Source organism: Pseudophryne corroboree, chromosome 9 (genome assembly GCF_028390025.1).
Source record: "Pseudophryne corroboree isolate aPseCor3 chromosome 9, aPseCor3.hap2, whole genome shotgun sequence".
In the NCBI taxonomy this organism is placed as follows: Eukaryota; Metazoa; Chordata; class Amphibia; order Anura; family Myobatrachidae; genus Pseudophryne; species Pseudophryne corroboree.
Window position 1 is genome coordinate 298688667 of NC_086452.1, and position 12271 is coordinate 298700937.

The following is a 12271-nucleotide window of genomic DNA, read 5'->3' on the forward strand; positions in this document are numbered from 1 at the left end:
CAAGGTCCAGAGAACAGCTGGAGACAGCTTTAGCACTATCTCAAGAGGTGCTAAGACAACACGGGTGGATTCTGAATATTCCAAAATCCCATTTAATCCCGACAACTCGTCTGCTGTTCCTAGGAATGATTCTGGACACGGTTCAGAAAAAGGTTTTCCTTCCAGAGGAAAAAGCCAAGGAGTTATCCGATCTGGTCAGGAACCTCCTAAAACCAGGAAAAGTGTCAGTACATCAATGCACAAGAGTCCTGGGAAAAATGGTGGCTTCTTACGAAGCAATTCCATTCGGCAGATTCCATGCAAGAATATTCCAAAGGGATCTGTTGGACAAATGGTCAGGGTCGCATCTGCAGATGCACCTGCGAATAACCCTGTCACCAAAGACAAGGGTGTCACTTCTGTGGTGGTTGCAGAAGGCTCACCTATTAGAAGGCCGCAGATTCGGCATTCAGGATTGGATCCTGGTGACCACGGACGCCAGCCTGAGAGGCTGGGGAGCAGTCACACAAGGAAGAAACTTCCAGGGAGTATGGACGAGTCTGGAAAAGTCTCTTCACATAAACATTCTGGAACTAAGAGCAATCTACAATGCTCTAAGCCAGGCGGAACTTCTCCTGCAAGGAAAGCCGGTGTTGATTCAGTCGGACAACATCACGGCGGTCGCCCATGTAAACAGGCAGGGCGGCACAAGAAGCAGGAGTGCAATGGCAGAAGCTGCCAAGATTCTTCGCTGGGCGGAGAATCACGTGATAGCACTGTCAGCAGTGTTCATCCCGGGCGTGGACAACTGGGAAGCAGACTTCCTCAGCAGACACGATCTTCATCCGGGAGAGTGGGGTCTACATCCAGAAGTCTTCAACATGTTAATAGACCGTTGGGAAAGACCAATTGTAGACATGATGGCGTCTCGCCTCAACAAGAAACTGGACAAATATTGCGCCAGGTCAAGAGATCCACAGGCAATAGCTGTGGACGCACTGGTAACTCCTTGGGTGTACCAGTCAGTGTATGTGTTTCCTCCTCTGCCGCTCATACCAAAGGTATTGAAGATCATACGGCAAAGAAGAGTAAGAACAATACTAGTGGTTCCGGATTGGCCGAGAAGGACTTGGTATCCGGAACTTCAAGAGATGCTCACGGACGAACCGTGGCCTCTACCTCTGAGAAGGGACCTGCTACAGCAGGGTCCCTGTCTTTTTCAAGACTTACCGCGGCTGCGTTTGACGGCATGGCGGTTGAACGCCAGATCCTAAAAGGGAAAGGCATTCCAGAAGAAGTCATTCCTACCTTGATTAAGGCACGGAAGGAAGTCACCGTGAAACATTATCACCGCATTTGGCGAAAATATGTAGCGTGGTGCGAGGATCGGAGGGTTCCGACGGAGGAATTCCAACTGGGTCGTTTCCTACATTTCCTGCAATCAGGATTATCTATGGGTCTCAAATTGGGATCCATTAAGGTTCAAATTTCGGCCCTGTCAATATTCTTCCAAAAAGAATTGGCCTCTGTCCCTGAGGTCCAGACTTTTGTCAAGGGAGTACTGCATATACAGCCTCCTGTGGTGCCTCCGGTGGCACCGTGGGATCTAAATGTAGTTTTAGATTTCCTCAAATCCCATTGGTTTGAACCATTGAAAAAGGTGGATTTGAAATATCTCACATTGAAAGTGACTATGTTACTAGCCCTGGCCTCTGCCAGGAGAGTATCTGAATTGGCGGCTTTATCTTATAAAAGTCCTTATCTAATCTTCCATTCGGATAGGGCAGAACTGCGGACTCGTCCGCATTTTCTCCCTAAAGTGGTATCAGCATTTCATCTGAACCAACCTATTGTGGTGCCTGCGGCCACTAGCGACTTGGAGGACTCCAAGTTGTTGGACGTTGTCAGAGCCTTAAAAATATACATTGCAAGGACGGCTGGAGTCAGAAAATCTGACTCGCTGTTTATATTGTATGCACCCAACAAGTTGGGCGCACCTGCTTCTAAGCAGTCGATTGCTCGTTGGATTTGTAACACAATTCAACTTGCACATTCTGTGGCAGGCCTGCCACAGCCTAAAACTGTAAAGCCCACTCCACAAGGAAGGTGGGCTCATCTTGGGCGGCTGCCCGAGGGGTCTCGGCATTACAACTCTGCCGAGCAGCTACGTGGTCGGGGGAGAACACGTTTGTAAAATTTTACAAATTTGATACCCTGGCAAAGGAGGACCTGGAGTTCTCTCATTCGGTGCTGCAGAGTCATCCGCACTCTCCCGCCCGTTTGGGAGCTTTGGTATAATCCCCATGGTCCTTTCAGGAACCCCAGCATCCACTTAGGACGATAGAGAAAATAAGAATTTACTTACCGATAATTCTATTTCTCGGAGTCCGTAGTGGATGCTGGGCGCCCATCCCAAGTGCGGATTATCTGCAATACTTGTACATAGTTATTGTTAACTAATTCGGGTTATTGTTAAGGAGCCATCTTTAAGAGGCCCTTTCTGTTGTCATACTGTTAACTGGGTTTAGATCACAAGTTGTACGGTGTGATTGGTGTGGCTGGTATGAGTCTTACCCGGGATTCAAAATGCCTCCCTTATTGTGTATGCTCGTCCGGGCACAGTACCTAACTGGAGTCTGGAGGAGGGTCATAGGGGGAGGAGCCAGTGCACACCACCTGACCTAGTAAAGCTTTACTTTTTTGTGCCCTGTCTCCTGCGGAGCCGCTATTCCCCATGGTCCTTTCAGGAACCCCAGCATCCACTACGGACTCCGAGAAATAGAATTATCGGTAAGTAAATTCTTATTTTTACTTTTGAATGTTATTCCTTTTTATGTTTTGAAACAGTGTCAAAACTAATACAATAGTGCAATTAAGTGTGCTTCAATGAAATGATAGGAAATATTTAACATATTAAAATGTTTTAACATTAATTTCTGCTGTGGGGTACACTGGGCTCCACAAGGATTAACGTCGGGGTGTAGAGTAGGATCTTGATCCGAGGCACCAACAGGCTCAAAGCTTTGACTGTTCCCAAGATGCACAGCGCCACCTCCTCTATAACCCCGCCTCCGTGCACAGGAGCTCAGTTTGTACAACAGGGGGGCTGCCTTTTGCAGCCCATTGATGGCTTTATTTGAAGAAAAAGAAGAATACTTTTAAAGACTTCAAGGACTGCAGCGTGTAAAGTCACATAGACTTTCTTTGCTGTTGCTTTATCACCCCCAGCGGCGCTGTATACTCCCGCGCCCTGGTTGCCGGGTAACTACAGCGGAGGCTCCGGTGTCTTTCCAACTTCAGTCACACACACGCCGCTGCCCTCCAGGATCGTGTGGCCGCAGGTACAGGGGAGGTAAAGGGTCTCTTAGGCCGCTCTTTAACGTGATCCGGCACGGCCGTGGGAGGCGGGCCGCGCGCGCTAGCGTGGACACTGCTATTGGGCAGCCGCTCACTAGCCACCAGGGGCATTGGGCACAGGTGTGGGGGTATTTACTCTATAAAAGCCCCGTTTTCAGAGCCTGCAGGGCGCGGTGGGGATGCCAGCAGGGGGATTAGGCCTAACCTGTAGCCCCTCCCCCTGCCCCAGGATGCCATTTCTGTGAATGTTCCCGCCCTGGAACTGCATATCTCTCCCTCACTCCCTTTCAGCCGCCATCACACACGGAGCTTAGCTGTTCCTGGGACTGCTGGGGCAAATCCTCCTCTGTAAAGCCGCCTGATCACCAGCGCTGTGCATTTTACAGGACACTTAAGTATTCTACCTGTCAGTGGGACGGTGTTAGTTAAGAAAGAGTGCATACATTCAGGGTTGTGTGGGTACAAACACCATGTGATATACATCCAGTGTTCATTGTGCTTTGTTATATCTATTGTTGACACATATAGCTATACTGAGTATTACTTTGTATTGCTAGTCCAGTGCAGTTTTATCGTGCATAATTTCTGAATGGTACGCTTGTGACTATATATGTGTGTGTGTGTGTGCATGTAGCTGCTGCGTGGCTGCCTTATTGGGTATTTCACTCAGCGTGCTACTCCTATATTCCATAACCTGTGGGGGCTAAGTGTATCAGGTTTTCTGTATAATATAGGATTTTTTTCACAAGATATACTTGCTGTGTATTTTTACTTGTGATTTATAGTCACCCTATATATCTCTTGGATTCCCGGTAGTTGTACTGCCACAGTCACACTTCATGGGGAGTTCTTGTTAGGTATATCGCTGCTACGAATTGTACCAGGTTGCCCAATATTGGGGGTCATTCCGAGTTGTTCGCTCATTATTTTTTTCTCGCAACGGAGCGATTAGTCGCTAATGCGCATGCGCAATGTCCGCAGTGCGACTGCGCCAAGTAAATTTGCTATGCAGTTAGGTTTTTTACTCACGGCATTACGAGATTTTTTCTTCGTTCTGGTGATCGTAATGTGATTGACAGGAAGTGGGTGTTTCTGGGCGGAAACAGGCCGTTTTATGGGAGTGTGTGAAAAAAACGCTACCGTTTCTGGGAAAAACGCGGGAGTGGCTGGAGAAACGGAGGAGTGTCTGGGCGAACGCCGGGTGTGTTTGTGACGTCAAACCAGGAACGACAAGCACTGAACTGATCGCAGATGCCGAGTAAGGGGTATATGCAATTGCGGTCGAATTGTCGAATTTCGGGAATTTTTTGCCAAAAAAAAATTCGACAATGCAATTCAGTACTTTCCGACAAAAAAACGGACTTTCAAAATTCGACTTTTTGAAATTCGACTTTTGACAAATTCGACTTTTTTGCAATGATGCACATGCTGCAATTCGACCAAAGTCTATTCAATGGAAGTTTGGAAATTCGACAACAGTGCTTTTAGACAGTAAATTCGTCATTTTCAATCCGCAACACTTTGGAGGGTGAAACTAATAAAAAAAAATTAAAACATGTTTTTTTTGTGTTTTTTTTTCTTGGTAATATCATATCTATTTATATTAGAAGGGATTAGGTACTTGGTTTGTCTTTTTTGGAGGCACAATTATTATTTATATATTTTTAAAAATATATATATATATTTTTTTTTTGGATGGAATGGTAAAATCCCTGAAAAAAATGGCGTGGGGTCCCCCCTCCAAAGCATAACCAGCCTCGGGCTCTTCGAGCTGGTCCTGGTTCTAAAAATGCGGGGGAAAAATTGACAGGGGTTCCCCCGTATTTTTAAAACCAGCACCGGGCTCTGCGCCTGATGCTGGTGCAAAAAATATGGGGGACAAAAAGAGTAGGGGTCCCCCGTATTTTATACACCAGCATCGGGCTCCACTAGCTGGACAGATAATGCCACAGCCGGGGGTCACTTTTATACAGCGCCCTGCAGCCGTGGCATTAAATATCCAACTAGTCACCCCTGGCCGGGGTACCCTGGGGGAGTGGGGACCCCTTCAATCAAGGGGCCCCCCCCCCCAGCCACCCAAGGGCCAGGGGTGAAGCCCGAGGCTGTCCCCCCCCATCCAAGGGCTGCTGATGGGAGGCTGATAGCCTTGAGAAAAATGTCAGAATATTGGTTTTTCCAGTAGTACTACAAGTCCCAGCAAGCCTCCCCCGCAAGCTGGTACTTGGAGAACCATAAGTACCAGCATGCGGGAGAAAAACGGGCCCGCTGGTACCTGTAGTTCTACTGGAAAAAAACCCAAATAAAAACAGGAGACCGACACCGTGAAAGTAAAACTTTATTTCATATGTCGACACACACATACTTACCTATGTTCACACGCCGACATCGGTCCTCTTCTCCAAGTAGAATCCAGGGGTACCTGAAAAGAAAAGATAAATACACTCACCTCATCCATGGTCCAGAGGTAAATCCACGAACTTGTCAAAAAAACAAACCGGACACCCGTACCACACGGACTGAAAGGGGTCCCATGTTGACACATGGGACCCCTTTCCACGAATGCAGAGAAACCCCCCCGTGACAGCTGTCACTGAAAGGTCTCGTAAGCCAATCAGCGAGCGCAACGTCCTTGCACTCTGCTGATTGGCTCTGTGCGCGTCTGAGCTGACAGCGCATCGCAAAGCCTCTCCATTATATTCAATGGTGGGAACTTTGCGGCTAGCGATGGGGTCACCCGCCGGTCAGCGGCTGACCGCGGGTAACCCCACCACTGACGGCAAAGTTCCCACCATTGAAAGTAATGGGAGAGGCTTTGCGATGCGCTGTCTGAGGTCACACGCGCACAGCCAATCAGGTGAGCGCCACGGAAGTAGCGCTTCCTGATTGGCTGAAGGGACCTCAGTGACAGGAGTCACGTGGTGTCCCGGCATTCGTGGAAAGGGGTCTCATGTGTCAATATGGGACCCCTTTCAGTCCGTTGGTACGGGTGTGCGTGTTTTTATTTTGCCTAGTACGAGGATTTGATCTCTGGACGTGGATTTATCTCTGGACACTGGCAGGTGAGTATAATTTTTTTCACAGGTACCCTCGGATCGTCGGAGACTGTGCCAGTCGGCATGTCAACATAGGTAAGTATGTGTGTGTCGGCGGTGTGTAATAAAGTTGTACTTGTCACGGTGTGTGTCTCCTGTTTTTATTTGGGTATTTTTTTTCCAGTAGTACTACAGGTACCAGCGGGCCCATTTTTCTCCCGCATGCTGGTACTTGTGGTTCTCCAAGTACCAGCTTGCGGGGGAGGCTTGCTGGGACTTGTAGTACTAATGGAAAAAACAATATTCTGTCATTTTACTCAAGGCTATCAGCCTCCCATCCGCAGCCTTTGGATGGGGGGGACAGCCTCGGGCTTCACCCCTGGCCCTTGGGTGGCTGGGGGGGGACCCCTTGATTGAAGGGGTACCCACTCCCCCAGGGTACCCCGGCCAGGGGTGACTAGTTGGATATTTAATGCCACGGCCGCAGGGCGCTGTATAAAAGTGACCCCCGGCTGTGGCATTATCTGTCCAGCTAGTGGAGCCCAATGCTGGTGTATAAAATACGGGGGGACCCCTACTCTTTTTGTCCCCCGTATTTTTTTGCACCAGCATCAGGCGCAGAGCCCGGTGCTGGTTTTAAAAATACGGGGGATCCCATGTCAATTTTGTCCCCGCATTTTTAGAACCAGGACCAGCTCGAAGAGCCCGAGGCTGGTTATGCTTTGGAGGGGGGACCCCACGCCATTTTTTTCCGGGTTTTTCCAGTTTTTTCCCGTTTTTTTTAATTCGCGGCAAAATCCGGCAAATCGGCCGTTTTTCGCCCGCGGGACTGTCGAATCCGTTTTTCATTGAATATGGTGAATTCCGGCAGCCACCTGCCGGAATTCACCTGTCGAATTAAAAAACGGCGATAATTTGCCGCGATTCGCCGTGAATTGCATATACCCCTATGTGTGGAGCTACTCAGAAACTGCTAAGAAGTGTCTATTCGCAATTCTGCTAATCTTTCTATCGCAATTTTGATAAGCTAAGATTCACTCCCAGTAGGCGACGGCTTAGCGTGTGCAAAGCTGCTAAAAGCAGCTTGCGAGCGAACAACTCGGAATGACCCCTATTGTGCTTACTATTATGTCAGCTACAAGAGGTAACGGAGCTGGGGCATCTCCCACACTGTGTGGTGCTGATGCTGCAGACATTTTGGAGAAAAATATGGCAGCAGAGAGTTCAGGTTCAGGGGGTTCTACTTACCCCCCAGTGGGTCCGTAGCACTTGAAACAACAAATGACCCACCTTGGGCTACCTTTTCCACGCTGTTAAACACACTTGTAACTAAATTGGCGCCCCCTGTGGGACTACCTGTGCCATTGCAGCAGTTTATGGTCCCTGCTATTAATCCGCCATGGGCAGATCAAATCTCTACTCAGTTACAGCATTTGAACTGGTAACTGACTAAATCTAAGTGTCACTCTAGCCCGCCTAAGACTAAGTCTTCTAAACGGGCCATTACCTCCTCCCAATCCACTGTTGTCCCGGACACGTCCTCTGAGGAGGATGGTGCATATACTGATCCCACAGACACTGACTCAGATGTTTCTGATGGAGAAGGGAAGTCATTGGTGGATGTCCCTGATCTGATTGAGGCAATTAGGCTCATTCTTCAGGTGTCTGATGATCCTGAGCCTGAAGCTGTCTCTAAAAAGCCGGATAGGTTTAAACATAAGAAGGTGGTTAAACAAGTTTTACCTCATTCTGATCACCTGGTTGACATACGTTCAGAATGGGAAAATCCGGGGACAAAATTCACACCAAATAAGAGACTGTTGGGTCGCTATCCTCTCTCTGCGGAGTTATGTAAGAATTGGGAAACTCCTCCGCCTGTAGATTCTCATGTGGTGCGCATGGTAGTTTCCTCTGCTCTGCCAGTAACTACCGTCACCTCTCTGAAGAAACCGACGGATAGACGTGTGGAGGGTTGTTTGAAAACGATTTACACCCTAACGGGGGCTGTGCATAGGCCAACCATTGCAGCAACATGGGCTGCTGAAGCTGTTGAGGCGTGGGCTCAGGAGCTAGAGGCGGAACTGCCTGCTGATGCATCTGAGCATGCTTGACTGTGTCTCTCGTATATTACCACGGCTTCTCTGTACTTTAAGGAGGCAGCATCCGATGCTGGGGTGCTGGCGGCCAAGGCTGCTACTACGTCCGTCTTGGCCAGACGTATCCTTTGGTTGAGATCCTGGTCGGTGGATATAGATTCCAAGAAAACCCTGGAGGTGCTTCCTTTCAAGGGAGACATTCTCTTTGGAGAAGACCTCAATAAGATTGTGGCTGATCTGGCTACTCCTAAAACAGCTTGACTACCTAGTACGGCTCCTTCCACGCAGAAGGCTAAAAGTACTTTCCCTCGGCCCTTTCGTCCTTCAGGTAAAGCAAAAGGTCAGGCGTACCCAAAGCAAGCTCGTGCTTCCAGACCTGCCAAGCCCAGACCGAAACGAGCCTGGGCTGCCCATCAGCCTGCTTCCAAAACTGACAAGCCTGCCACATGACGGGCTGGCCTCCCTCTGGGGGATCCCAGGGTGGGGGGCTGACTTCTAGGTTTTGCCTAGGAATGGGTTGAAGACCACTTCCGATGCCTGGGTAAGGGAAGTCGTCACTCGAGGTTACGCCGTACCTTCAAGAATCATCCCCCTCATCGATTTTGCCTAACAGCTGTTCCTCTGCACCCGACAAAGGCAAACACTCTGCATTCGGTGGTGCATTCCCTCCTGACCACAGGAGTGGTAGTACAGGTGCCTCTGGCTCAGAGAGGCAAGGGGTACTATTCACCGTTGTTTCTAGTCCCGAAACGAACGGGTCCTCACGGCCCATTTTCAGTCTGAAGTCCTTGAACAAGCATGTGCGGGTCTCCAAGTTTCATATGGAAACTCTGCGCTCTATTGTTCTGGCCTTGGAGCCTGGGGACTTTATGGTCTCCCTGGACATACAGGATGCCTACCTGCATATTCCTATTGCAGTGTCTCATCAGCAGTACCTGAGGTTTGCGGTGGGCAACCTTTATTACCAATTTTGGGTATTACCCTTTGGTTTGACAACGGCTCCCCGAGTTTTCACCAAACTTATGGCGGTCATTATGGCTACACTCCGCCATCAAGGGGTCAGGATCCTACCGTACTTGGACGATTTGTTGATCCTGGCAAATTCCCCAGAACTTCTCCTGTGTCATCTCGATCTGACGGTCCAGTGCATGAAAGCCCACGGGTGGCTGATCAACTGGAAGAAATCCTCCCTGGTTCCTGCTCAGAGCATGTTACATCTGGGAGCGGTATTGGACACTCACAACCAACGGTTGTTCATGTCTCAGGAGAAAGTCCTGAAGCTTCAGGACAGGTTTCTATGCTTCCTATCTCGTCCGCAAGTGTCGATTCATTCGGCACTGCAAGTGCTAGGTCTCATCGTGTCTACTTTCGACATGGTTGAGTATGCTCAATTCCATTCTCACCCTCTTCAGAAGTTGATTCTGACCAAGTGGGACGGCCTGCTTCACCGGATCAGATCTCACATGGTCTCCTTGTCTCCAGAGGTCCGCCTGTCACTGAGCTGGTGGCTTCAGGAGCAACGATTGAGCAGGAGCCGTCCCTTCTGGATATCCAACTGGGTCCTTCTGATGGCGGATGTCAGTCTGAGAGGTTGGGGCGCAGTGTTGGAACAACACTCTCTTCAGGGTCGGTGAACCAAGGAAGGGGCCTCTACTCCCGATAAACATTCTGGAACTGCGGGCAGTGTTCAATGCGTTGACAATGGCCCAGCATCTAATACAGTACAGACCTGTTCAAGTACAATCGGACAATGCCACCACGGTGGCGTACATAAATCATCAAGGTGGCACTCAAAGCCGCATGGCAATGAGGGAAGTATCATGGATTCTTCAGTGGGCAGAACGCCATCTGCCGGCCATATCCGCAGTGTTCATTCCGGGGATCCTAAACTGGGAAGCAGACTTTCTCAGTCGTCAGGACGTACACACTGGAGAATGGAGCCTCCATCCAGAGGTGTTTCAACTTCTCGTGGAAAAGTGGGGCCTTCCAGATGTGGACCTGATGGCGTCTCGACACAACCACAAGGTTCCGGTCTTCGGAGCAAGGACAAGGGATCCTCAGGCAGCGTTCGTGGATGCTCTGTCAATCCCATGGAACTTTTGGCTGCCATGTGTTCCCTCCGGTGTCACTCCTGCCCAGAGTAATACGGAAGTTCAAGCAGGAAGGAGGAAACCTATTTCTGATCGCTCCAGCGTGGCCCAGACGGCACTGGTTCTTTGATTTACAGGGCCTCTCGCTAGATCGTCCCCTTCTACTTCCACAACGACCAGACCTACTCGTTCAGGGCCCATGTGTTTACCAGGACTTGGCCCGTCTGACTTTGACGGCATGGCTCTTGAAGCTTCCATCCTGAGGGCCAAGGGGTTTTTTGAGGCGGTCGTTCAAACTATATTGAAGGCCCGTAAGCCGGCTTCTGCTCGGATTTACCATAGGGTCTGGAATGCTTACTTGCTGTGCGTCTCTGCAACAGGGCCTGGACTTAGGCCTGCGTCTGGCCTCCCTCAAGGTTCACATTTCTGCCTTGTCGGTTTGGTTTCAGAGAAGGATTGCTACCCTTCCGGATGTTCATACATACACTCAGGGCGTGTTGCGGATTCAGCCTCCTTATGTAGCTCCTGTGGCCCCTTGGGATCTGTCGGTGGTACTGGAGAGAACGTCCTCCATTAGGAAATCTGATTCTCTGTTTGTACTGTTTGGTTTTCACAAACGTGGGTGGCCTGCTTCCAAGCAGACTCTGGCCAGATGGATTAGAATGGTGATTGCACATGCTTATGTACAGGCTGGTCATCCGGTTCCTGTTACCATTAAAGCCCATTCTACACGGTCGGTAGGACCTTCTTGGGCTGCCCACCATGGTGCGACCCTTGAACAATTGTGCAAGGCGGCTACATGGTCCTCAGGGAACACGTTTATAAGGTTCTATGCCTTCGATCCTTCCGCCTCCCAGGATGCTTCCTTTGGATGCTGGGTTCTTGTGCCCGCTACAGTGCATCCCCTCCCATAAGGAACTGCTTTAGGACATCCCCGATGTTAATCCTTGTGGAGCCCAGTGTACCCCACAGCAGAAAACGAGATTTATGGTAAGAACTTACAGTTGTTAAATCTCTTTCTGCGAGGTACACTGGGCTCCACAAGGTGCCCTCCCTGATGCACTTAGCTTCTTTGGGTTGGTATGGCATAGCCGCTGACACCCTCTCCTGTGGCGAGTGTGTGGTGTAATTGACTATGAGCGATTGTCATCTCTAGTACCTGCTACTGCATTGGGCTGGTTAACAAAACTGAGGACCTGTGCACGGAGGCGGGGTTATAGAGGAGGCAGCGCTATGCATCTTGGGAACAGTCAAAGCTTTGAGCCTGTTGGTGCCTTGGATCAAGATCCTACTCTACACCCCGATGTTAATCCTTGTGGAGCCCAGTGTACCTCGCAGAAAGAGATTTAACAACGGTAAGTTCTTACCATAAAATCTCTTTTTATCAGCAATCGTAGAATATAGGAGTCAACTTAAAGTCAAAGAACCTTTGAAAAGATATCTCAAATGGATTGAATATTTGTGCCACAAAAAAAATATGAAAACCATAGTATTTATTTCTGAACTATAAGGCCTGATTACGTTATGTTCCAACATGCCTGCAAGTGTGTTTTCATACATATTGCTGCAGTCAAGCCAAACAGAGAATCTTTTAGTATTGGGCATATTTTTGCATTTTTTTTTTGCCCAATATGCGTCTTTGTCGCAACACAAGGCAACTTGGGCACACCAGGAGACTGTGCTGATTTGATAATTTGATATAGGACACTTGTATATC